The sequence below is a fragment of the Micromesistius poutassou genome (genome assembly GCF_964030765.1).
Source record: "Micromesistius poutassou genome assembly, contig: SCAFFOLD_6037, whole genome shotgun sequence".
Taxonomy (NCBI): domain Eukaryota; kingdom Metazoa; phylum Chordata; class Actinopteri; order Gadiformes; family Gadidae; genus Micromesistius; species Micromesistius poutassou.
This window is the reverse complement of record NW_028178692.1, coordinates 7,501-12,855: the sequence shown is the minus strand read 5'-3', so window position 1 is coordinate 12,855 and position 5,355 is coordinate 7,501. Positions and strand designations below refer to the sequence as shown.

The 5,355-nt window shown below is 51.5% G+C and overlaps 1 long non-coding RNA gene across 1 annotated transcript in view; it reads right to left on the bottom strand.

Annotated features, from left to right (window-relative positions):
* Nucleotides 1-954: 954 nt before the first annotated feature.
* The window catches only part of LOC311373485, a 5,894-nt gene continuing 1,493 nt past the window's right edge, over nucleotides 955-5,355 (bottom strand). The window contains exons 2-3 of the long non-coding RNA XR_014642296.1: nucleotides 2,069-2,156; nucleotides 955-1,007 (exon numbers count right to left, since the gene is read on the bottom strand). This is a non-coding gene — a long non-coding RNA (uncharacterized lncRNA). The remainder of the gene's footprint in view (nucleotides 1,008-2,068; nucleotides 2,157-5,355) is intronic.

Sequence of the window (5,355 nt, the reverse complement as noted above, 5' to 3'; positions counted from 1 at the left end):
ACTAAACCTCAAACTAGACCTAAACACCACCTAACTAAACCTAAACACCACCTAACTAAACCTAAACTCTACCAAACTAACACCACCACCCACCTCTCCACCTTCCAATATAATAACAACAACCAAGTCCAGCCGACTCCCCCTCACTCCCCCCCCCTCCCCCCGATTCCAGAACAAAGCGGTCCTTGACCCTCCCACCCCCCCCCCCTCTCGGACCATGGTCACGCTACGGAGGGACGGCCTCCGCACGCCTCCCCCGGGGGGAGTCAACACCACCAGGGGGGGAGCGGGCGTGACGGTGAGGAGGAGAGAGACCCAGGGGGGAGATACAGTGAGGGAGGGGCAGAAAGACAGAGGCACAGAGAGATGGGGGAGGTAGAGAGCGATGGAGGGAGAGGGAGAGGGAGGTAGAGACAGAGAGGTAGAGAGCGGTAGAGAGAGAGAGACCAAGAGGGAGAGAGACAGAGAGAGGTAGAGAGACCAAGAGGTAGAGAGAGAGGAAGAGAGAGGTAGCGAGACAGAGAGACAAAGAGAAAGAGAGACAGAGAGAGACAGAGGGACAGAGAATTAGAGAGAGAGAGAGAGAGAGAGAGAGAGAGAGAGAGAGAGAGAGAGAGAGAGAGAGAGAGAGAGAGAGAGAGAGAGAGAGAGAGAGAGAGAGAGAGAGAGAGAGAAACAGAGAGGTAGACAGACAGAGAAGTAGAGAGAGAGAGAGGTAGAGAGAGAAACAGAGAGGTAGAGAGGCAGAGAGAGAGAGAGAAAGGCAGCGGCCATAAGAGACAGAGAGAGGTAGAGAGGTAGGGACAGAGCCAGACGGAGCCAGGGAGAGCCAGGGAGAGCCAGACAGAGCCAGGGAGAGGCAAGGAGAGGCAGGGAGAGGCAAGGAGAGGCAGGGAGAGGCAGGGAGAGGCAGGGGCGCTGCCCAGGGGGGGGCCCAGCCTACCTTCTTGCCCTCTGGGGAGGAGTGCTGCAGCCGGTCCCTCTCCTCCATGGTTACCACCGGGCTGCTGACCACACGCAGCGGGAGACGGCGGACATGAGGAGGAACCACAGCATCATGTTAGCCCCTGGATGAACACACCTTTGAACACAGGCGGCCGTCCACACGGCCGTCCTTCAGTGACTGCGTGTCTCCTTGCAGGTACAAATGACCAGGGGGCAATGGCATTGGAGGAGATGTTTTTAGGTACAGACAGACACACAAAATGGGAGCAGGGTGCACAGCTGGGACAAATACAGGTCTCCCTCAGCAGAGCCTGCCTTCAGGGAGGGGTTACTGGGTTGCTGGGGAGCTGGTTCTGGGGAGGGGGGGGGGGGGGGGGGAAGGGGAGGTGGGGTGGAGGTAAGGGAGGTGGAGGAGGGGAAGGTAAGGCTGATGGAGGTGGAGGTAGAGGTGATGAAGCTGGAGGTGGAAGTGGAGGATGGTGATAGTACTGATGTGTGGTGATGGTGATGTGATGATATGATGTACTGGTGTGGATGAATGGTGAGGATTGTGTAGTGATGTTATGATATGTTGTACTGGTGACGATGTGTGCTGGTAGTGACGAGGATGGTGATTAAGGGCCAATCCCATTTCCACCCCTTCCTCCTCCCCCATGCACCTCTCCCTTGTCTGAGTCTTCCCTTCCCTTGCCCCTCAATACAGAGGAGGGTAAGAACGCTCCCCTAAGAAATGAGACACCCCTCCGTTACCGTCGCGTCGTCATCGCCTGACGCTCGCGCACTGCTACGTCAACAGAGGCCAAAATATCACAGTCAACTTCACAGCAACGAGTCTGTGAGTGAATGATAACAATTATTAAGGATTCATGACAGCTGCCAAATAAATCGCTGGCTGTCTTTTCCTCAAAGCACCTCCCTTTCAAAGTGTGGTCCTGTGGAAGCTTCAATTCAAGGGCTACGTAGCCCCTACGTCTCGGCCCTCAGCCCTTAACCCAAATGAGGATTGAGACAGCCCTACCCCTCACATGAACGCGCAGAAAAAAAAACAAGGGCGAGGGGGGAAGGTGGTGGAAATGGGACCGGCCCTTAATGACCATATGACGGCGTCTCTGGGAGGGCTTACTCGTGTCTCTTGGCCTCTTCACCGGAGACAGAGAAGCCCCAGCTGTGTTTGAAGCCTCCATCACGCTGTTTCTCTGATCGGTCCAGCGCTGGGGAGGAGAGAGGAGAGGAACGTTAATACAGGAGGAGAACCCCAGAGGAACGTTAAGTCAGGAGGAGAACCCCAGAGGAACGTTAAGTCAGGAGGAGAACCCCAGAGGAACGTTAAGTCAGGAGGAGAACCCCAGAGGAACGTTAAGTCAGGAGGAGAACCCCAGAGGAACGTTAAGTCAGGAGGAGAACCCCAGAGGAACGTTAAGTCAGGAGGAGAACCCCAGAGGAACGTTAAGTCAGGAGGAGAACCCCAGAGGAACGTTAAGTCAGGAGGAGAACCCCAGAGGAACGTTAAGTCAGGAGGAGAACCCCAGAGGAACGTTAAGTCAGGAGGAGAACCCCAGAGGAACGTTAAGTCAGGAGGAGAACCCCAGAGGAACGTTAAGTCAGGAGGAGAACCCCAGAGGAACGTTAAGTCAGGAGGAGAACCCCAGAGGAACGTTAAGTCAGGAGGAGAACCCCAGAGGAACGTTAAGTCAGGAGGAGAACCCCAGAGGAAAGTTAAGTCAGGAGGAGAACCCCAGAGGACCGGTAATGCCACGGCCTCAATCACCCACAACATCGTGGTTCCATCCTGGTTCTATGTTCTAGCAGGGTCACACCGTAACTGGGCGTCTCTGACATGTGTAAGAAAAGCGCTACGCATATCCAACCTGCACTGTTCTTCTCATAAAATCAACAATGGCTAAACGTGTGTCCTAGCCTAAATGATATCCCACTGAAATTCCCTGCCAGGATTTCGATTTGATCTTAAGTCTCTTTTGGAACGTCGGGGAGAGAGCATGTGGCTGCCATGACTGCGCACGGCCAAACCTCCACGAAATGGATGAAAGGCGATGGGATCCGGTTGTCCGGTTGCCCGGGGCAACAGATACCTGCCTGGCGGGGGAGGAACCTCAAAGCAGGTATTCCAGGGCCCATCAGAACTGGCCAGAGAAACAACATGCCAGATGCAGCTCTGTCCGTATCAGAGGGCTGTATTTATAATATTTACATGGGGAAGAGCCTGGATTTAACATGACCCATTTATACTTTGCCTATTCAAATAGCCTTCAATTGATCTTATTAAGTAATGCTACATGCAATTCTATTCAGTCACTAAGCAGAGGGCACTAGCCAAAGCAACTCGGTGACCTCAGATAGCATTGGTGTTAAACAGTGAACTCAGTAAGCACTTTGGGGTTAAACAGTAAACTCAGACAGCAGGTTGGGGTTAACCAGTGAATCAGATAGCAGGTTGGGGTTAGTGATTAGCAGCCCCCACTCATGGCTGTATCTGTGTTTGGTCCAACCCAGGTAAGCTCATACACACTGCCCGGGCTAGGTCGCTCTCTCCAGTAGCACCCACAAACTAACCACGGCATAAGTTTCCCTTCTGCGTTTGTACGTCACTGCACTATGCTTAGACTTAGAGGCTGGGGCCCACAGGTCGCCATGGACGGCCTCAGAGGGGAAAAGGTGAAGTTAGTGTTCAGTTCTGTTAACCTACATTCATACAACCGGGCTCTGAGCATATTTTGGATTCAGAAGTGAGTTCTTAGGCTGCGTTCCAATCAGTTAAAAACACCCCTTCTACACCAACCCGTACGACCTCCACAAACGTTACTCTGCACTCACGATTCTGAATTATCACACCAACATGAAACGCGGCCACCATCTTCACCAGATTCCTTCTGTGGGCTCCAAACCCGGGAGCAGGGGTGAGTAGTCCTTGCCTCACCTTCTGGATTCGTTTGTGGTTTCTATTGGAGAAGCTATCTAGCCAGGGCAGTTCAAAACTATTACCACGGTGGGACAAAACCAAGGTACAGCTGCCGGGGCTACTAAACGCTTCAATTGTCAATTGATGGCCCAAAGTCCAGTTTCGGATCGTGCCATACACCACGAGAGACAGGGGGGGGGAGTTTAACACAAATATAAGACATGATTTACTTCCCGACGACGTCCACAACGAACATGGCAAACCACCAAACCCTTCCTTTGAAGGGTTTGTGGATGACGTCATGCCCGTCCCCAGACCAAACGGAACATCCCGCCCGCCTGACCCATAAGTCGGCTCCTGTGGAACGCCGCATCACCACCGTGGATCCATTAAGACTCTCTGCCTGCTCCCTGCTCACCCCCCGCCGCCCCCGTCCTGCTTCTCAAATCATTAGGTCAGCTCTTATTGGGTTTTCATCATCATGGTCGGAGTGCATCTCCCTTCTGGGGGACTGACCCCATTTTTAAACCCGCACAGGGCATGTGATTTGTTCCTTTTAGGATTTGATTAGACCGTGCAAAACACACCACTCGGCTGTGGGCCTGTTCAACGCTTGATATGGTCTATATCAGGCATGTTATGTTATTATGGTATACGGGGAATGGGTTAACCTAGCGATTGCTAGTGCTTGGCACTTGGTTCTATGAACATCCTTTCTGTTCCTACTTGAATTTCCCCTTGGGATCAATAAAACTATCTATCTATCTATCTATCTATCATCTGTACCGACAGCGCTATACCGTATCTCTTTCTTCTGACAAATGTACTTATTGTAAGTCGCTTTGTATTACAGAGTCTTCTCAATGCCATAAATATGATTGTTTGAAATGCCATGGGCCAATTAACACCCGTTCCAGGACGATCTGCCAAAAGGAGTTCAGAGCGGTGCGTTCCTGCAAAGACTGAGTTGTTGACCCGACACCACTTACTGCGCTAACCCTTCCTGTGGTTTTGACATGACATGTAAAACAGTGCAGGGTGTAACAGTGTGTGACCAAGTTGTCTCCTGCGCCATGTGTCGGGCCGTCCCGCTGAAACTAAAATACAGGAAGCAAAGGTTGACTTTGAATATGTGTAAATAAGAGAATTAGTTGCAGCTGTTTGAGACTGCATTGGGGAGACACCTGTCACCCATAAACACACACCTCGTCAGGGTTATGCTACAGCTGCATGTGTAGCCGGGGAGGTTGAGTTCAATATTGCAGGGGAAAGCTCTTTAAGAGTTTGCAGCTAAATGTTTTATCATATCACCTTGCGTTTCTGCAACCGACTCTCAAACTCTTTTAACTGGCTTAAGCATTAATAATGCCCTATTCACCTATTTATAGCCGAGTAAACGGACAGGCCTTTTTAAAATACCGCCCTGCTTATTTGAGGCAAGAAAAAAAAAAACAGAACTGCAAAACTCTCTTTTGTAAACTACCGACTCGTTT